Below are 22,995 nucleotides of genomic sequence, written 5' to 3'. Positions count from 1 at the left end.
TGCAAGCCACGTAACCCAACAGAAGTGTCCCAGCTAAGGAAAGAATATAAAAGTACGACCGATGCTCAAAAAAGAGATATAAAAGATAAAGCTTGGGAAGCACTATATGACAATCTAACATTAAAAGACAGCGCCAAATTTTGGTCTATAGTGAACTCTCCTTTGTTTAATGGTAGAGAGAATGAACCACTAGAGGTGAATATCACCGAGAAACAATGGCTAGACCATTTTGAAACCATTTATGGAAGTAAGATCACCACTATTCCTTTTAACCCTATAGATTCCTTAACCATAGACACTCCATTAAGGGTAACGGTCAAAGAAGTACTTAATGCCATAGAAAATACTGCTGGTGGGAAAGCCCCTGGCCCGGATGGGGTTCCCGCCGACATGTATAAAGCACACCCCTTTATTTGGTCCCTAGTACTTGCAAATGTTTTTAATTTAGCATGTATGAACATGTCTGACACACCGATTTCTTGGTCACAATCGGTCATTATACCAATTTTTAAGAAGGGGCAAAGGGGTGACCCTAGGTGTTATAGACCGATATCGTTACTTGATTCGTCATTTAAGATTCTTGGTAAGGTCATTTTAAATAAAATTAACATATGGGAAAAGGAAAATGAAATTTTATGTAACACCCAATATGGATTCAGAACGGGGAGGGGCACAGAGGAACAGTGTCTTAATTTACACATGACCATTTGTAAATATACTGTCGCTGCCAGGGGCTCGGTCCACCTGGCTTTTATGGACTTGTCGACAGCGTTCGACCTAGTAAATAGATCGAAGCTGTGGACGATTCTCTCGGAATTGGGTTTGGACCCTGCATTGGTAAACTTTTTAGCCTACCTACACAGTGACTTGACTGCATCAGTGCGCATGACAATGGATGGTAAATGCACCGCTGGTTTTAGATCAACAAGAGGGGTTAGACAGGGGTGCATTTTGGCCCCCATGTTATTTTCATTGTATATCAACTCCCTGTATTCAGTTTTATTAACAGCTACCCCAGATATACCTAACATGGGTGGGTCACCTCTGCCTGTACTGATGTATGCCGATGACACGGTCCTCATTGCCAGAACACCCAATGGTTTACAGCTGCTTCTTGATTCTTTTGGGGCTTTTATGTTAAAATTAGATTTGGTTGTTAATATGGAAAAGTCGCACGTTATGTCTATAGGGAAAGGAAAGAAAACTACTAAAACCCTGCGATGTAATGGAGTGATATTGACCAAAGTTAAAACATTCACATACCTTGGTGTTATTTTTGATGATTTGGGCACCTGGACCCCACAGATTGTTAATAAGGCGCAGGCTATACGAAGGTCATTTGCAGCCATATTGGGCTTTGCAAAGAGATTGGGGGGGAAACCTACTGAAGCCATACTCACCCTGTATAGAGCCAAAACCCTGGCCCTGGCTAGATACAGGGCTGGGATTTGGGGATATAGGGACCTAGCCCCGATACAGAAAGAAGAGAATAGGTCCATGCGCTCTTTATTGGGTCTACCACAGTCTACACCCACTTTTTCCGTTTTGTCGGAAATAGGGCAAGGATACATCGAGGACACTCTTAATCTGGCGCCATTACTTCTTTGGGTGAAACTATGGCTGAACCCCAGCTTGACTCTAAACCGCCAAATCATAAGGGACTGCATGGGGAGGGACAGAGTTAAAGATATAAAATGGCTGAACTATATTAAATCTGTTGCTACTCAATTGGACCGTACTGAACTGTATAGTAATCCGGAAAAGTTATGTAAAGATGATGTTAGATGGATTAAAGCTCACTTTCCAAAATATAGAAACATGCAACGTGAAGCCCAGGAAATTGAGAAAAACACTGTAAGGGCTCACTACATTTTACTTTCAACTATGTCCATTCAGCCTTACTTGATGGTAGTAAACAGGCCATATCACCGGTGGCTTCTCACGAAATTCCGTTTTAATCAGATGCATCTTCTTCTGGGTGAATACCAGAAATGGAATAAGCCAAGGGATCACGCCCCATGCAAATGTGATGCTTTTACAGACCAAGACCTGATTCATTTAGTATTTTTCTGTCCTTTTTTTGCGGAGGGGAGGGAAAAATACATTCTACCACTTTTGAGGAACAGGGGATTCATGCAAGTGAAACCCGCCCTGTTGTTTTTACAACTTATGGAGACCCCTATTGTAATGTTTGGGGTAGCCAACTTCCTGGTAGCAGCAATGAGAGCCAAACGGCTTAGATTATTGAATATTTCAATTACTGAATGTACTCTGTAAATAGCAAAGTTTATATCAACCATTCCCCTTATGTGTTGTACATTTTTTCCCTGAAAAAATTAAAATAACAGGTAAATGACAATGAAATTATCTATAGCATCCAAAAGTGACGGATTAATTAAGGTACATGATCTATTGTTCATAAAAACATAAAACAAAAACAAAAAAATTATAAAGTAATAATCGAACCTGATTTTTCCTTGCATAAATGTTTTTTAACTGGTTTTTTAATGTTTTTTAAAAAAAATAGCTTGTTTTTTATTGAATATTATTGTTTTATAATTGTATGTTTATCTTTATTTTTATTCTTTGTGTCTGTAGTATACTTTTATGATTTTAATTAATCGAATAAAGTACTTTTGACTCTTGACTCTCTGACTCCTCGGGTGGTGGCTTGTATATTGCAATAGAGAATTTCGTTCTGTGGGTTTCCTGAAAAGGTTAGTATGGAGAGCCCCATTTTCAGCAATGATTGAAAGGTCCAGGAAGTCAATTTTGTGTTTGTCAAACTGGATTGTGAATTGAATGTCCCGCGATCTATTGTTGAGCCAGCAGAAGAAGTGGTTTATGTCGATATCCGTACCAGACCAAATCAGGAGAAAAGCTTGCCCGGGACGTACGTTTGTACGATAAGAAAAAGACATACCCCTATTTACAAGAGGATTACTATCGGCAAGATCCCCAAGGACGGTTCACCAACCGTGGACGGGGTGGTTTTAGGGGCAGATGCAACTTCTCGACTTTCTCCGACTCCTCTTACAGCTCTGGAGAGGACTCCGCTCAGTCTGACCCAAGTGCTAACTACGGATATCAAGAGGCATACGGTCCAGCATATCCTCCATCTTTTTTAGGACGGGGAGGATGGAGACCTCCACGAGGACGAGGAAACAACTGGAACAGGGGTGTTGGCAGAGGCCAACAGAATGTGGATCCAACATGGAACAACGGCAGAGGGAGAGGCACCAAACAGGTCCACTTCCCACAGGAGGAGCATGGAGAGAGATCCACCCGCCGGAAGAACTACAGGTGGTAAGACCGGCCAATAACCCTGTAATTAATATTTTATCGCAAAGCCTTGACGATGAAGAGATCAAAGTACTCAGTCGCGGTCTGTCTTTTGTGCCAACATCTTTACCAAATATGTTCAACACAATTAGGGAACCTCCATAATTTTTTCAGAAAAATTCGACTGAGATACTTCTTCAAAGATAAACCACCCACAAGCATAGGAACAACAACTGGTCTTCGAACACCATCTAACTTTGTGCCTCCTACTTATGCTATGACCAGTACTATCTTGGCATACGAAAGTTTGGTCCTCCAAGATGTGAACAAAATCCTAAAGGAAACAAAATACACCAAATTTAACATCAGTAAAGCCGAGCGACTGGCTTTATCTTCTATCAAGGACAACATGAACATCATAGTTAAACCGGCCGACAAAGGTGGTGCCATTATCGTCCAGGATGTAAGCAACTACAAAGATGAAATCATGAGACAATTTTCTGATGGGGTCAGTTACAGGAAACTGCCCGGAGATCCATCGAAGGATTTGGCGGCAGAAATACAAAGGGTTTCAAAGGAAGGGGTGGAACAGGGTTTCCTGTCGGAACAAGAATATCAGTACCTAAACCAAAAAAAACCTCGTATACCGACTATCTACACCTTGCCTAAAGTCCACAAAAATCTACAAAATCCTCCAGGACGACCTATAGTGTCGGGATGTGGGTCGATATTGGAACCTTTGTGTCGATACATAGACTTTTTTCTTAAACCTCTGGCGGAACAGACTGAAACGTATTTGCGTGACACCACGCACACAATTAACATAGTGGACGGACGCCTTTTTGATCAGAGTAAGGAACTATTGGCAACATGCAACATCGTGTCCCTGTACACAAGTATCCCTCAGGATGAAGCACTCGCTGCGGCTGCTTTGGCACTGGATAAACGTGAGGCTCCTGTACGGGTTCCTACCAGATTTATTGTCCTGCTGTTGAAAATTGCGATGATGCGTAATTTCTTCATTTTTCAGAACTGTTTTTATTTACAGACGAAGGGAGTTGCAATGGGAGCTGCATATGCCCCGGACCTAGCGATCATCTTCATGTCCACCTTCGAAACCACTTTCATCTTGAATGACTCCAACCCCTTCCGGTCAGGAATAAAACTATGGATGAGATATATAGATGACATCCTCCTGATTTGGTCTGGTACGGATATCGACATAAACCAGTTCTTCTGCTGGCTCAACAATAGATCGCGGGACATTCAATTCACAATCCAGTTTGACAAACACAAAATTGACTTCCTGGACCTTTCAATCATTGCTGAAAATGGGGCTCTCCATACTAACCTTTTCAGGAAACCCACAGAACGAAATTCTCTATTGCAATATACAAGCCACCACCCGAGGAGCTTAAGGGACAATCTGCCCTTCGGGCAATTTCTCAGAATACGACGTAATTGCAGTAAAAAGGAAGACTATATGGAGGAGTCAAAAAAACTGATGGACCGCCTAATTGAACGAGGATACCCAACAAGACTAACAAAGAAGGCTCGCAAGAGAGCGTGGTTCAATCCTCGTGAGACGCTACTACAAGCAAATGATCGCATCGAGAGCCATGACCAAAAACTAATCTGCGTCACCACTTTCTCCACGAAGAGCAATGAGATCAAGAAAGCGGTTAACAAACACTGGCCAATGATATCGAACGATTTGGGGTGTCAAGACCTACCTCTACACTCCTTCAAGAAAGCCAAGAATATACGTGATTATGTAGTGTGCTCACTCCTGGGCACCACTCCAAAGCCTTCCATCACTTCCCTTTGGAATCTGCCTCCGATCCTGGGTCATTTCAAGTGTGGGAGCTGTAAGGCGTGCCCGTCAACTATTCAAACGAAGGAATTCATCTTCAAACATCACCGTGTGAAACTGAAATCTCACACTAATTGCAACACGGAAGATGTAATATATTGCATAATCTGCCTGTGTGATCTAATTTATGTCGGTCAAACCCAACAGCGCATAAAAACGCGTTTTCTACAACACTGTAGTAGAGTAAGATGCAAGGTGGAGGGTGCACCACTAGTGGAACATTGTCTCAAAAAGAACCACCTTCCAGAAACCCTGAGGTGGATCATACTGGAACAAGTGAAACTAGGTCCCAGGGGTGGGAACATTGTGCCCATCCTCAATGTCAGAGAACTAAAATGGATGCAATTTTTTGATACAGTGCATAATGGTTTGAATGAATCAGAAAGTAGTTTTGCCCAACTAGCGGTTTTATGAGAACTCTGTCTAACTCTTTCCAACTTTTTCATCTCCTACTAACATAGTTGAGCAATCATAAAAAAAGTGTGCATTTTACCACCCTGGGCGGTAGGTACATGGACCCATGCAATGTCGTCAGTGCTCAAATTCTGTTATGCATACATGTTGGTTTGATACATCATACTGGCGCGTTATTTGTGAAGAGGGCATTTTACCACCTTGCAGGGTAGGTACATGCACCCATGCAATGTCGTTTATGTATAAATCGGGTCCACTTGGTTATACCGACATGTTGGTTAGGGACAACATACTGAAAAAGTCCTTCAATGGTTTTTTACGATGCATGTTCACTGATGCCTTTGCGAGCGTCCTTCGTCTCATAGCAACCCCTTGGTTTTAGTCCCTCTATAGTGTCTGTACCTTACGATATAAACGTAACCACACCCCCTGACTCCTATTTCCTGGTTACGAGAGCCGCTTTCACTGACTGCCTCGAGACCACGCCAAACACCGTGTCTGACAAGGTAAAACCCTGTTTGATATTTAGATATTTAGGAACGCTTTAGTGCGGAAACATCCCTCACGGAACTGAACCTGACTGATGAGAACATGTTCTCATTTATTTTTTCCCCAGATTTGATCTGTTGACAACAATCCCGACGGTAAAACCGGGACCGGAGGTAAATCCTTGATTCTCTCTGATTCTCTCTCCTTGTTGTCACCATGTAGTGTTTTGTAATCGTTTTAAGAGTTTAGGTGGCCTAACCCTTAGGTTCCGTTTTGCATTTAGAAACTTCTGTATGCGACAACGACCCAACCTGATGGCAACTGTATAGCCCCTCCACTCCCAAGGTAATAACATCTGTGATCATGGTAGTCCTGTTTTTAATGCTGTTTTTAATGTCCTGACCCGCGTGATGTATACGCTGATGTAATCTGGTAATACTTACCCTTCTAAGTAGGTTCTCATTTTCTTCACCCTAGGAGGTTTGCCCACTGCTCCCATGTCCTGATGAAGACCCGTTTTGTAAGGGCCAATCACCCTACGCCCCAATAGGGTCGAAACGTAGACGTTTTCCTTGGTACTTACTCCCATGGTCATACAGGATCCGTACAGCCATAAAGAGGAGAAATTGTTTCTGGAATTTAACTGTGACTCATCCATCTTGAATGTGGTTCCGAATTAAGGAGACCAGCCTAAAATATGAATCTTTGATCAATGATGTAAAATTGATTATTTATGTATTTTCACTTTTGTTCACACGAAATCCCTCACTGCACTTCCCACCCCCTCTCCATGTGGGCACCAATATGTCTATGAATTGCATATAAAATTTCAAAAATTGCATGAACCATCAATCGGTTTGTTTGGTTACTTTGTGAAATAAAAACATCGTAACCTCCTTAAAAATGTTTTCATTTTGAACTTTTCCAATATCTGCTGTTTCATCATAATTTTAAATAATTGTCCTACAGTCCGGGACCCCTATTTTTCATAATAACAATTACCCAGGTCCCAGTGACTATTTGGGTCTTACCCTGTTACTTATTAACGTGGCACAATAATACAGCACTTCAATGTGGTAATTCGAATCCTTTATCGCCAGCAAAGAGCTGGTGCTAATTTCACAGTTTTGTTTTTTAAACTTCATTATTACGGTCAATTTGGGTGTCGAACAGCAATCATTACGCAGTTATATCGGTCATGTATATACTACTATAAGGAAAAAAACTTGGGTTTTTGTGCCCGATCTGCATATATAACTATCAATTGCCAACAATTGATATTCTAATCTAGAATGTTTGTCTGATGATATCAGCCAGGGATTTGAGATCTATTGTGACAACATTCCCTGGATGGCCTCTCTAAGATGTCCCAGTAGAATCCATGCATGCCTTGCAATTTTTACATTAAAAGGCCGCACTTTTACATGGCAGGAAATCTTATAGAAACACTATTTCTGCATGACACTCCCCATTCTAAACTAAACTCTGTTTTCCTGATTAATTCATCTTAGGTTCTCTCAACTTTGGCTACTGCTCTCTTTCATAATGTTTTGAGTTATGGTATGACCTATCTTAAAGCATTCCGCTGCCCTTGTGGCTTGGTCCATGCTTTAGAAATACTACAATTAAAGACAGAAAATAAATATTAAGAGTAATATTCCATAGTGATATCTGAGCCTAGCGTATTCACAGGTACTCATTATGGAAAAAAGGAGTAATTGGTGTTCGGTACTCGAAGAGTAAAGCCTCAACCTCATTTAGAGTTCCATGGGGAGTGTGTAATAGTACTACAAATTGATCATATTCTCCCCATTCTTCCTCAGGCGACACTGTGTGTATGATGGGTAGACTGTACTGAAGGATCGGGAGTCAAAAAGAATTGATAAGGGCCACCTAAACCGGAGAACTGAGGAATTAATAGATCATGTGAAGGAAGAATCCTGGAACGGTTCTCACTATGGGGTCGATTACGATGGCGGACGGACCTGTGTCCGCCCGCCACCCCTGAGGTGGAGGGACCGTCCGCAGGGGTAGCGGTGGTCCCTCCGTTGGAATTAGGATGTGACCGCCACCCCTGCGGTGTCATCCCGTATAGTTAACATTGCAGCGGGTGCTGCTTTAAGCAGCACCCGCCGCAAAGTTAAAAATGCATGTTGTGCATTTGCATGCACAAAGCGGCAGGCACCCTGCGGTGCCTGCCGCATTGTGCATGCAAATGCAGGGGGAGTACCATAGGTACCCCCCATGTGCACCCCCCAATACCCTGGGGGCCCGAAAGGGGCCCCCAGAAGCAAAGGTCCACATGCTTTTCCTCGGCGGAAATGCCGCCGCGGAAAAGAATGTTTCCGCACACATCCTAATGTGGCTGGCGGTGTCTTTCAGACACCGCCACCATATTGCGGTCCACACCCTGCGGATCTGCGGCGGATGGACCTGCTGTCCGCCGCTGATCCCACCGCCATCATAATCTGGCGGTGGGTGTTTTCTATTCTGCGGCGGGGAATCCGCATCATCTGGCCCGGCGGTGGCTTCCACCTGCCCGGAGGATGCGGATTCACCGCCATCGTAATCGACCCCTATGTTCCAGAATCGATACTCACGGCATAAGCCTTTTGAGCTTTAAAATGTGTGCATCAGCGAAACCAAGAAGGTCCAGGAGGTAGAGAATTTAACTAGGAAATTGATTCATAGTCTGATGTAGATTATGAAGAAAGTGTCTCTTTAGGTCCCACTTTTTGTGACAAGCATGAGTGACTCAAACCAAACAGACCACTCCAGCGTTTTTCACAAATGTCTATCATTCGCTGAACACCCAAACCTCATTGAGTGATGTTTCCTCCATTGTCTGGTCCAGCTTCTGGCTGGCAACATTAGAAGAAGGTGGCTGGGAGAAACCAAAACTAACTAACATTTACAAAGACAAATTTATGTGTGTTCATCATTTTACACTTCGATACCACTACACAATAGAACTTTATCAGCTGTCACCTTTTCGTCATTGGTGGTGGAACTATGGGTGGTAGCCAAAAGACAATTTTGCAAAATGAATGGATAAAGATACTTCCATAAAAAATTTAACTGATGGGAAATGGACAACTGTGTGAGGCTTAAAAGAACATACTCTGTATATAAATTGTTTTTCAAAATAGCAGGTGTCCACAAATGTCTATGAAACTCCGGAGAATTCTCGTAGACTGGGAATGAAGAGTTGAAGTGGGGATGCATGAGGCAAATGGGTAGAGGTTGCGAATATAGAACTCAAAGGGGAGAGTCTTCAGTGCTGTAAGAGGGAGAAAATGAGCATGAGTGACCCCGAGTGGGCGATCACATGGAGATGGTTAAGACATTCACTAACGTTATGCTATTAGTGGGGGTTTAATTTTAAAATGGTGTGATATACAATTGAGCTATTTACAGTGTCCATGCTGGCTTCTTCACTTTCTACAGCACTGTGAGGCAGGTTCTAATGGGGAAAAAAGTCAGAAAGAAAGAAAATATATGATCTAAAATGTAGAGCTCTCTCATTTGTAATTTTTGCTTCAATAGCCCACAGAACTGCTATGAAACAGCCACTTAAAAGGTAATATCCGAGGAAACGTGATGTTTATTGTACCGTAAGGGGATTGCTGCATATTTTAAATGTTTTCGCTATTTAACGTGATGTGGCATTACCACTGTGAAAGATAGGTTGTACTGTATTTATATTCAGCAATACAGCATTGCCAAGCTGGGCCTTTATTTGACAGCGACAACGGTGTATTTATGGTTTGTGCATGTCAGTTCCCATTTGAATATAAAATCATAGCAACAGCAAGAATTCCGGGTGTGGGAATAGTATGAGCAATTTGTGGTACTATTATACACTCCTATGAAACTCTAAATGAGGTTGAGGCTTTATTCTTCGAGTCCCGAACACAAATAATTCCTTACCGTCCATAATGAGTACCTGTGAATACGCTAGGCTCAGATATCACTATGGAATAATACTCTGGCGTGTCTATTTGTGATTGCTCTTCTGGGGCGTTGTATAGTGCTCCATCATGTTGCCTTGACACCGGCCCTGAGTCCTGTCCTTACCCCTAGGGGGTTTAGCTTTCTGTCAGTGACAACCCCAAGGTAAATCCCCAGGAGAGGGTGAAAACAGCACAACAGCAGCCTGCCATAACAGCAGAGTCACCAGGTTGCATTGGAGGCTATTCACTTCAGTCACTGCCAGGTAAGTTGCACACACCTTGCGCCTTCAAATGTCTACCATGGTACCACCTTGAGAGGCAGCTTGCAACATATCGCACCAAGGGATGTGTCTGTTGGGGGTGAGATCTATACACTTCGGGTGCTACTTATTGCAAAATACAGTCAGGCTGGATCACAGTGCCTCAGAGGCCCCCTCATAAAACTACTGCACCTGAGCCAATCTTATCCTTGCCAGTTCGGTCTATGTGTACTTGTGGCCAATCGGTGTCCCAATATAGGCACCGCCGATGCAGTCACCCTCATTGGCAGCACATGGGCCCCCAGCACTGCCATAGAGCTTAATCTGGCAACTCCTCCCAGGCCAGATTAACAAGACAAATCAGCAGGGCCATTGCGGCCCCTCCTCACTCCCTGGGGAGCCACCCCAATATCGTCCAATGAACAAAAACATGCCAGTACTGATAAACACTTTACCATTTATAAGTACCACATTGAAGTCAAACAATGTGACCACAAGACTGTTTGTCTCTGTTTGAATCAATCAAGATTTATTTATCCACATCGCCATTTATATGGATTATAGAAAAACATAAAAATTCATCGACATACAAACATTTCCTTAGCAAATCGCATATCAACATATCTTTCATACCACCATCTGTAACTATTTTACCTAGTTACTTCTACACTTTTTCATAATTCTTCAATCATACTGCACTCATTCCAGCAGCCTCACTACCATACTCACTAAAGCATACAGACATTGAACAAGTAAGATAAATAATTTTTGAACACTTTATAAACACAAGACCAAAGGTGAATTAATTTCAAAGAACCTAATACAGAATTAAATACAGTTTGCATAGATGTAAACACTCAATTGGTCACAAATAGGACCCCTATATCTTCAGCACCTCCCTGTTGGTCCAATGATCCATTGTGCAGCCGCAATCCCTGGCGACTCCAGCAGCCGATGCAGGCCAACCACGCCCAGAGGAGAGAGGGGCGTTGGCTCCACAAAGCCCCAGCACCAGCTGAGCACGAGGCCGTGACCTCCAGGCCCCACACCGCAACTCCAGGACAGGCCCCAATGTGTCTCAGGAGTCAGCAGCCACACCTGCACCACAACCAGCTCCAGTGACAGCCATCCTGCACCACCAGGGTCGCAGCACCAGTCTGATGCTCCTTAGGTACGGGCCGGGCATAGGTCCCACAGTGCCCTCAAGTGAGGTAGGCCCCTTGAGGTCGCCTACCACGCCACAATTAGCCTGTATGTATGTATTTAATGCTTATTAAGCGCAACTGTCACCCAAAGGGTATCCTGGCGCTGAGACTATATCTAACCATCATGTGAAGTGCACTACATTGCTCTTGGAAACAGGTAGGTCTTGAGATCCCTTTTGAAAGAGGACAGATCTTGTCTACTCCTCAACGTCAGAGGTAGGGTATTCCATAACGTGGCGGCCGTGAAATTAAAAGCACGGCCGCCCATCCCCACTCTATTAATCCTGGGAATCCTCACCAGGAACGCAGAGGAGGATCTCAGAAGTCTGGCAGCTTGATACCAAGAAAAGAGATTTTGAAGTGGTATCGGTCCTAGTCCGTGCAGAGCCCTAAAGACAAGGCATAAAGCCTTAAAGGCAATCCTCTGCTGGACCGGTAGCCAGTGAAGATCAGCCAATGCTGCAGATGAAGAAGCAGAGCGAGGACGAGATAGAGCCAATTTAGCCGCCATGTTTTGAATCCTCTGCAACTTTAGGATCAAGATCTTAGGGGCTCCCAGAAGTAGTGCGTTACAGTAGTCTAACCTACTGAGAATAGAACTACGCACTACCTCTGCTCTGGCTCCCCGGGGAAGTAGTGGCAGGATCTTACGAAGGGCACGAAGCAGGCCCATTTAGGTGGCTGCAGTCCTATTTACAGAGGCGTCAAGCTGTAAGTTAGGTTCAAACAGAACTCCCAAGTTACGAGCCGATTCTGCGGCCTCCACCGAGCCCGGAATGGAAGTTGGCCAAAAGTCATCCGGTAGCGCTCGGGGGAGTCGGTCTAGGGAGCAGTGGAGTACCTCCGTTTTTGACCCGTTAAAGTGGAGTGAGTTAGCTCGCAGACACTCTGCTGTAGCCGACATACAGCGGTGAAAGGTGTCCCTCGAAACTATCTCAGTACCCTCAAATAAAAAAATCAATTGAGTGTCATCGGCATAATTGATGACTGATATGCCAAATGACTTTATCAGATCTACCAGGGGTCGGAGATATAGGTTAAAAAGGATCGGACTAACCGCCGATCCTTGGGGGACACCTTGGTTCACCTGTCGTGTGACTGATCGAAAAGGTGGTAACGCCACAGCTTGCTGTCTGTTGCAGAGATAAGATGTTAACCAACTTAAAGCCAGACCAGTTATTCCCACGCTCCGAAGGCGACCCAATAGAACCTCATGGTCCACTGTGTCGAACGCGGCCGACATGTCAAGCAGCACTAAAAATGCTGACTTTCCCCTGTCGACACGCGTTCGTAGATCGTCCAACACGGTAACCAATGCGGTCTCGGTGCCATGGGCCGGTCTGAAGCCAAATTGGGCTGCATCCAGACAGGAGTTTGTTTCCAGGAAGTTGGACAAGGCTCTCGTGACCCAATTAGCCTCCACTGCTGAAATCCAGTCAATTGCAGTTTGGGGGGTAGAGAAGCAATCCCTAGTCGATTCCCAGCAGGAAACAGTGTAAATCAGCCAATATTAGACAGGATTGTGCAGAATATTGACAAGGCCGGAGAAGAGCCCCTCAAGGAGGTGTACCTTCGGCCATGTTCAATGGCCATGCCCCCAGTACATACTACATCCTTACCACTCTTGTGCTGAATACATTTACTACACTTTTTCTTTGTCAGACATGTGGATTTTTCACTATCCCTATGAACTCGGTGATCTAAGATTAAAGGCAGCACTCTGAAAATTGTTCCACACTTACTTGTAAATGCTGATTGTTAAGTGTTATTGACACATGTGCCCTTGTTGGTACACTTCTTTTCAATTATCCTGTTTCTAGACATACTATAATTTAAATAGAATTTGCTCAAATAGCTGGTGCACACTTCTTAGCTTTTACTTCAGTATTGAGGTTTGACACACAAGGTTTGAAAGAGACTAGTCTTCATCAACAAAGCATACTTACAAATTACTTTATTATCATCTGTGCTTCACATCTCAACAAAACATTATAACAGCTGTCAATAGGACTAGCTAAAAACAATACAGGAACACATATTCATATACATATGCTCCTTTGATCAGGAACACTTATCGTGCAAGTCTTGACAAAGTGGGGGTCTTTGTCACAGAGTTTCTAAAACACATGCTACCTTAGCTGAGCCTGTTTCTAAGCATTACTAATTTATTTTTACAGGCAAGAGAATAAAGAACTAGGAGGTTGTGAGGCCTAAGAATCTATTTCATTCTACTTCAGTAATCAAGTTATTACCTTTGCACACTTGACTCGCTAAAGTTAGCGATTGCAAGCAGAGAAGTCATACTCCAGGGTGTGATCGAGAGACTGCAACTCAGATGCAGCATAGCATAATATTGTCAAATCTGTTTTAGCACCACTCATACCAATGTAAGGTGTCAAAACACTTACATCACACACACACACATTACACAGTCAAAATTAATCATACTTGTGTAAATCAGTGTATAGGAAATATTACATAAGACAGAGAACAACAAACTGAGAAGTCATATATCATCCATACTGGTGAACAGTATAGTTTAAGAGTGCTTGGTCTGGAGAAGCACAAACTCGTAATCTAAAATGTAACACCATAGTTGTGGGTTCTCTTTATTTATTTATTTATTTTTTTTAAACCTTTATTCGTATTAAAAGGATATACAAATCTGGGCCTACAACCAAATTGGCCGGCCACAATACGGAAGTTGGGCAAAAGATCTAGAGCGAGCATTACAGTACCAATCATTAAGGAGCATGAGCAATACAATCCCGGAAAGGGGAAACACAAAAGATCTAGGCGACCAGCAAACAGGAGCAAAGAAGGTTAATTTTACAATATGGGGAGAAGGAGTACGACAGGTTCAGTGTCAACATAGAAGAATCCGAATTCCCAAGACAAACCCTCAACAACAGTAAGGGGGTATGGGGCCGCAATACAGGAGAGGCAACACCGTATACATAGTTATAAAAACAGTTGCGTTAAACACAATCAACATGCGATCACTATCGACTTTGCATGCTCACCACCCAATAGCACATCGGAACCAGAAAGAAGGGATCGGATGAATATCTTACCAAAACTAACCCGTCATACTAACCTTGGGTAAAAAGGGGGGGAGGAAAGAGAGGGGGAGGGGGGGAGAGAAGAAGACAAGAAGGGAGAAAAAGGAAAAAAGGGAATTGAAAACAAAAAACGAAAGAGAAGAGCGCCACGCCGGCACAGGCGTCCCGCGGCGGGGAACACAGGAGAGAGCAGGAGTATTAGCAACGAGGAGGGTATTGCAGTCGCCATGAAAAACAGCAGAACTGTAAGAAGAAGATCAACGACGCTACAGACCCACCCCCTGTCATACCACGGGAGGCAAGGACAGACGCGGCACTCGTATAAAGAGATACAAAAGGGCCATAGAACTGAGGAAAATGAGCATCAAATAGGACCCAACCCACCCATCCCACCCTGCACCCCTGTAGAAGGCTACGGCCTACCCTTCAAACAGCGTGCCTGTCGCCCTAAACCAGAACCCGAAATGCAGTAGAGAGAAGAGAAAGGGAGAAAAAATGAGACAAAAAGAAAACATGAACACAAAAAAAGAAATGGAAGGGAGGAGCAAGAGGGCGGAAACAAATACAGTCGGCCACAGCCCTCCGCCCAACCCCACACTAATTTTACAAATGAACCAGAACGACACAATCTCGAGCGCCATAATACTTACAGGGGGGACCTCCCACCGCGCTATGTATATAAGCAACTACATCACAGGTTCGTACACCAAAAATCCACCGGAAGTTGTGCACATCACCCCAATCCTTTCTTAACCACAAACCCCACCTACCACATGACAATGTGAAGTGAGCCACTCGATACGAGACAAGCACACAATTGAGAGAAAGTACGATAAAGACGTCGACACGGGGGGTCAATCAGCCCGCAAGTGAGCGAAAGTTCAAACAGGTAGTTCAAATGTATCAGCAACAGCAGCACGGGCGGTGAAAAACAGGAGTTCAGTTTCGTCGTTCGAAAACGCGGGAGTGTCCCGGCAATGTAGAAACACGAACACGTAGATGCAGAGACAGGCAACAGTCCAGCATTCCTCCCAGGGACCCAAGCGGGACAGGGCTCCGGCACAACATCCGAGTCCCCGATCTCAATACTTCGAAGAGCAGGGAGTTCCAAAGCCACTGGCCCACTAAGTGGTCGATGAACAGTGCAAAGAACCCTCGCAGCAGCCGAAGGGGGCGAGGCAATGGAGGCACTGGGACAAGGGGGATGCATGAAGAAGCGTCCATCCAAGATGGCGGCGGACCGCGATGGGAGTATAGGGGCATTGGGGGCCAGGGACGCGTGCCAGGATCTCAGGGCATCAAGAACATCTCCAATTGTAGGCTCACGCACACATGTCCAGGCCCCCGTGCAGTCCGGCAACCCAAGTCCGCCGCCACGAGGTTATCCATATTCCAGATAGGCGGCAGCCATTTTGTGAAGTCAGCCCCTTCACCACCCTCCGTTACTCTCAAACGGTTCAAAAATGTAGGACTTTACAGAGCTCCGGGGGGTCCCGGCGATGGCGGCCTCGGTGCAGAAAGGGTACTCGCCCAATGCGGGGGACCACCTACATTAACGCCGGCGCTCCTCACAAGCAGAGTCCAGGCGCGAGGGTCCAGGGTCACCGGACACAACAGCGGCGGGGGGGACCCCTTCACATGATCAGTCCCCGGAGCATCGCGCCCCGCATCAGCCTCAGGCCACCAGGACTGGCCCGGCTCAGGATCACCGGGATGTTCGCACAACGGCTCTCACCAGTGGCTCACTCTCTCCGCCGGGGCCGACAGTCACAGCAACACCAGGCCGGATCCCATAGGCGAGGTCCCGGGCCAGGCTCCACGGAGGCCCCGGTCCATTCGGGGGGCACAACTTCGGAACCGCGGCACGTCGGAGCTTCCGGGAAAGACGGTGAGTATGAGCAAAGCGTTATGTTCCCAGTTCTTCGATAATGTGTCGTCTCCGGACAGGATATAAAGCAGGATGTACGAGTCAGGCCGGAGGGCTGACGGAGCCGAGCTAAAAGGCGACCATTACGATCGCGAGCTTGGCTCCTCCCCTGGGTTCTCTTTATTAATAAGAATTGATTTCTAACCAAATGAACCCTTTTTCCAACATTAGGATAATGAAATACTGAGGAAAAAATCATAACACTCTAATATATACCCTGCAGTTTGAAATTTTGCATGCAGCTCTTTGATGACAGTTAATAGCTCACTGTTCTATGTTAGGATTATAATGTACAAACTGCAAGAAACAAAGGATCTCTCTGACTAAAGCAACAAACCACGGACTTATTTACATTATATGCACTTGATCTGCATGATACACGTTCTTTGCAGCAGGCACATTAACCCTCTGTACTACCTTATGATGAGTCTGCCTTCCACTAGAAAAAACTGTGATCTCTCTCCAGAAAGAACATTAATCAGGGGAGTTGTCTTGACAATTTTATTGTTGCCTGAAAATTGCTGGAGCAAGGAACGCGGCAGGAGGTATTTGTAAAACCATAATATTCTTACAAAAACGGTGCCCCCGCCCGAAGTCAGCACAAGGTGTGCTGGCACCGATCGCACCGCCCTAGAGCCAGCTCGGTTTAGAGGGCAGTATGGAGCAAAAGCCTCAAAATAACTCCACCACTCACAGTCCACACCGTGTACATGCTTTGCACAACCTATTTCCACCTTCATTTACTTTTACCCTGGGCCCCACCCTGCTGGCATCAGTGCAGCCCTCACCCATACCCAGACTATAGGTTTTGGCCTCTGGGAGAATGTTTGCAAGTACCCATGGTGTACAGCATCACTAAAACCCATTGGCAAAGCCACTATGACTTAAAGGCAAGACCTATAGACCAGCTGCGACTCGTGGAGGGAGTTCAATGGGGCAGGGAGGCGGTGCGGGGGAGGGGCAGGGTGGGGGGTGGTAAACAATGGAATATGGATAATTGGAGGTAAGTAAACAATTTACAACAGAAATTAGTTTTATTTATTACATTGTTTACTTACCTCCAATTATCCATATTCCGTTGTTTACCACCCCCCACCCTGCTCCTCCCTCGCACCGCCTCCCTGCCCCACCGAACTCCCTCCACGGGCCCCAGCTGCTATTGACTTTTTCAGCAATGCTAAAAACCATTGGCAAAGCCAATAGGACCCAAAGGCAAGACCTATTGACTTTTCCAGCATCGCTAAAAACCATTTGGCTTTGCCAATGGGTTTTAGCGATGCTGGAAAAGTCAATAGGTCTTGCCTTTGGGTCCTATTGGCTTTGCCAGCATCGCTAAAACCCATTGGCAAAGCCAATAGGACCCAAAGGCAAGACCCATTTACTTTTTCCAGCATCGCTAAAACCCATTGGCAAAGCCAGTAGGACCCAAAGACAAGACCTATTGATGTTTCCAATGCCCATTAACTGATTTCCTCACTAATTTGCTGTTCTAGAGAAAAAATACCAGCTTGGGCTGCTTTTTGTACTGGCATGGCCTTAAAAAGAGTGCCAGGGGGATGAGAAAAATGACCTGGTGGCAATCCTACCTATGGTTATCACTCCTTGCTAAGACACAATCGAAGACATTTGGGCAATGGTCTTGTGCAGCAACTGTATTTTATGGTCATATCTTCCCCAGAAGCTCGAACTGTCGGAAATGTGTTCAAAGGATACGCTTGTGGAGTTATTTAACACTGTGAGCCATGCAATAACTAATCACTTTACACAGGAAACCATGCAATTATCTCATAGAGAAGATGGCTGCTATGATGCTTTGCAATGCTGCCACTTGATATGTTAACATCCTTCTGTGACTCAAGGAACTAATCTAATGATGCTGAGCTATGGTGATATTGTGAAGTGTCCTGAAGTCCATTGCGGAAGGCTGGATTGCACACAGCAGGCGAATATTGTACAAACATCGCGTACAGCGTGTTCCGATTCCGATCCGTACGGTTTCTTGAATCGTGCGGTCTTTTGTACGATTCGTACGGAGAACTGCATTGAGTACACATCGTACTACATCGTACGTACGGGTACGTTTCTGCGTACGAATCGTATGGGAAAAACGCTCCGTACGGCGATTCAGACTGGATTTTACCGAATCGGAATCGGCCCCTATATGTCTTTGACTATACTATATGAAATGTTACAATAGTGTATTTACGATTTATTAGCCTGCAAAATTTGATCGTACGCAGACTGTCTCCCCTTGCCTGACACTCCCCTTTATGTATGCCACACCTGTCTATATGTGGTAGTAGGACACAGGCTGTGTCCCACTTGATATTGTATAGATAAACTAACTACACGAATATATGATATATTAAATCCTGTCCGGCTGGACAGAGAATATAGAAATCATTTGATCTATATTTATTTTTCAAGTGTATCCTTCACTGTCTAGGGACCACTGTCTTTGGAAATATAATTTGTTCTTTATGTCATGCCTAGGACTTGTCCAAAGATATAATTTGTGATGGTCAATTTTTAGTATTATTTCTGTCAAAACTGAGTTTGTGGTCTGTTGATGTATAGTTTATATGTTGTTCTTGTGAAAACCGATATAAATTAACAAATAATTGAGTTTCCTTCTTGGAAAAGTGAACCCTCAAAAAGAAAGAAAAGAAATAAAAACAAAGGTTTCTGGATCACATTAAGTTGTCATGTGTGCTCTAATGAAATATTGATCAATTAAAATTCAGTACTGGCATGTGTGTTGTTGTGTGCTTGTTAATAATTGGCCTAGCCTTACTGATTATGGGTCAAAACCCTCATTAGTTATTTAGCCTATAAGTGTGACACGCCTCCTAACTATCTAAATTCCCACCTGCTCTGATGCCAAATGGGCCTCAGGGCAGGGGGTGGTAATTCCCAGCCCTGGGGGAAGCCATGGTCATATTTCAAAGGGTAGAGGCTTTGAAGCCTCTGGCCTTTAGGTGCTAATCTGCTAGCCATCCTGCTGGAGGAGGTGTGATCACCTTCTGCCGGACAGGCATTGTTCCTGGCCTCAGAGAGCACAGGCTCTCACCCACATGGGGCCAGAAAATTGTCTGTGGTGGCAGGATGGAAGTTACCCGTTGACCAGAATACTCTGTGACTAGTTGGTTTCCAGGGGGCATCTCCAAGGTGCCTTCTGGGTGCATGTCAAAATAAATCTGGTTCTGGCATCAGTACGGATTTGTTCAGACAAGATGTTTGATACCAAACCTCAGTATTTTCAGTGAAGCCATTATGTAGCTGAGTAACTCCTAATGACCTGTGCCCAGTACATACCTTAAGATCACTTGCTATGTTTAGCAATGGAACTCAGCATTACAGGGACACATCTGCTCAGGCAGATGTGCCCTCACATGTAATATAATGCACTCTGCCTTCAGGCTCGGGGTCACGGGGGCACCATTTACTATAGACGTATGGGGTGCCAAAGTCCTTGTCATTTGGGTCACAATTGAACATTTGTCTTGCATTTAGGAAAAGAGCACTGGCTATGGGCCAGGTCAGCAGGAACCCAATGCCATACCAATCAACAACATCAGTACCAGTGAGCAAAAAGTGGGGGTGGCCAAGTGAAAAAGTGGGACTTTCCCACACCCAACCCCCAATGAAAGAGAATGAGACTAACCTTTCCCAAGGGAGTCTTTTTTCCCTAAGTAGAAGAACCTTCAAAGGTCATCTGCATTGGCATGTGCAGGCCCAGGCCTTAATTCCACTGTAAAGTCAATTCCCTGTAGGGAGATGGACCATCCCAACAGTTTGGGGGTTGCCTCAATACTACCCTACCCCTTCACAAACCTTCTGTAGTACCCAGTCAAGCCGAGGAATACCCTGACTTGAGTCTGGGTTGTTGGAGTATGTGTTGAACTTGGCCTCCACCTACAAGGTGGCCCAAGTATACAACTGATCCCTGATCCCTGTCCTGTCTGGCACTTACTGGCCTTGATAATGAGTCTTGCCTTCTGCATTGCCTCAAGTACAATTCCAAGGTGGATCAGGTGATCCTGCCAAGTGAGCTATAGACAGAGATTTCATCAAGATATGCTGCACTAAAAGACTACAGCCCAGCCAGGAATTGTTCATCAGCCTGCTCATATGGGGTCAATAATGCTGATTTCTCTTTGGCTTCTAGGGTGAGATCAATCTGCTAGTATCCTGAGGTAAAGTCAAAGGTACTAGGAAACTTGACTGCACCTGTCAATTAGTTCATCAGCTCTTGGGATAGGGTATGCTTCAGTCTTTGTGACTGCATTGGGACAGCTGTACCCCACACAAAACCTCAGCTCTGGTTTACTTCCTTTGGAATTAGGTTTGAGGGCTAAGACCACTGGGCTGTCCCAGGACTCTGAGGGTTCAATCACCCCTAACTCCAGCATCTTGCTATCCTCAGCTCTGCTGCTTTCTTTAAATTGGTCAGGCTCCTTGTAAATTTTGTTTTAGACAGGAAGGCTGTCCCAAGTCTCCACATCACGTTTGCACCAGGTTGTCTGATCAGGTGTTAGGGAAAATAGCTCAGACTACTGTCCCATGACTTGCCTGCAGTCAGTTTGCTGTTGGGCTGTGAAGGTGTATGACAAGGCAACTCCTTTAACAGACCTATCTTTAGGATTGTAAGAGAGGAGGAGAGGTTCATTCTCCTCATCAGTGACCATGAGCTGAGTTACATCAGCCTTGTCATGAAAGGGTTTAAGGTGATTCACATGGATGACCCTCAGGGGTTTCCTGTAAGTGCCATGGTCGACCAAAGTAGGTGACCTCCCCTTTTTTCTCAAGGATAGGGTAGGGTTCACATCATTTGTCCTGGAGGGCCCTAATTGCCACAGGTCCTAATACCCATACCTTCTGCCCTGGCCAAAACTCAACCAGTGCAGCCTTTTGGTCAAACTATTGTGCCTGGAGCTCCTGGCTTGCTTCAAGGTTGTGATTTGTTTTTTCTATGTACTCAGCCATCCTTGAGCGAAGGCCAAGCACATAGTCAATTTTGAGAGGCTTCTCCCAGACTCAGTGGACTTCTAAAAGGATGGCTAAACAGGAGTTCAAAGGGACTACATTCCACTCCCTTCTGTGGCATCTCTTTGTAGTCGAAAAGCAGGCATGGTAATAGGACATCTCATCTCCTCCTGAGTTTGTCAGGGAGTCCCATAATAATGCCTTTCATGGTCTTGTTAAACCTCTCAGTAAGGCCATTTGTTTGTGGATGATATGGGGTGGTGCACTTATTTTTTACTGCACACTGTGCCCACATTGCTTTCAGTTAGGCAGACATGAAGGCCCAGATGTAGGTAAAACTTATTTACCGATTCTTAATTACCGAATTTTACTGATTCGGTAATTAAGAATCGGTAAATAAGAAGGGGGGGTATGTAGGAACATCCAGATGTTCCATTTACCGAATCGGTAAATACCGATTTTGACAAGGGTGCAGGGGGTGTCACTTTGACACCCTCTAGCACCCCCAAAAAAGGTTCGGGGGCCATGTGGCAGGCATACCTGCCCTAAGGGCAGGTCTGCCTGTCATATGGCACAGGTGTGCATGCACACATGTGCATGCACACCTGAATCGGTATTTTACCATCAAATTGAATTTGATGGTAAAATACCGATTTTGTAGGCCTTGTGGGACTCAGAAGAGTCCCACCTACATATCAATTTTACCGATTCTGTAAAAATACCGGTCGGTAAATTTACCGACCGGTATATTTACCGAATCGGTAAAATTACCGATTTGCCCTGTTTCCGTCCCCCTACATCTCAATAGCCAAATACCGGTCGGTAACGGCCGAAATCGGCCGTTACCGACCGGTATTTGGCTACCTACATCTGGCCCGAAGTTCCTACCTCCTTGGAGAAAACCACTCTAGTAAAAATAAAAATGCTTAAGAAGGGCCTGGCAACTTCAGCAGCAGTGCCAGTCTTAAGGGGAATAGCCTTAGGAAATCTAGTGGTGTGATCCATGATAACCAGAATAAACCTGTTGCCTGAAGCTGTTTGACGGTTCAGGGGGCCAGCAATGTCAAACCCTACCCTTGCAAAGGGAACCACTGGTAGTGGGATTAAGGGAATCTTTAGTTTGTGAACTGTCTTGCCATTGACTTGATAGGTAACACTGGAGTTACAGAATTCCATGACTTTCTGGGACATGTTTGGCCAAAAGAAGTGGGCAACCAACCATTCCACGTTTTAGTCTGGCCTAGATTCCCAGCTAGAGAGATGTCATGGGACAAAGTGAGTAGAAACACCCTTTATAAACGAGGCACTACACTCTCCTAGTGGCACCAGGTTTGGGATCTCTGGCTTCAGTGTAAAGGAGTCCTTCCTCCCAATACGTCCTGTGGGAATCACAGACATCCCCACTTTTCCGTGTGAGTCAGCTTGCTGTTTCAGGCTCTCAGGAGAGGGACAGGTTGTTTTGTCCCTGGCACAGACCTTTCCTAGAGGGTAACCTTGGTCTTAAGAGCTCTGCTGTGTAAAACCCAAGTTCTGGAGGCTCAGTT

Source organism: Lissotriton helveticus, chromosome 5_1, assembly GCF_964261635.1.
Source record: "Lissotriton helveticus chromosome 5_1, aLisHel1.1, whole genome shotgun sequence".
NCBI lineage: Eukaryota > Metazoa > Chordata > Amphibia > Caudata > Salamandridae > Lissotriton > Lissotriton helveticus.
The sequence above is the reverse complement of the archived record's forward strand: the minus strand, read 5'-3'. Positions refer to the sequence as shown.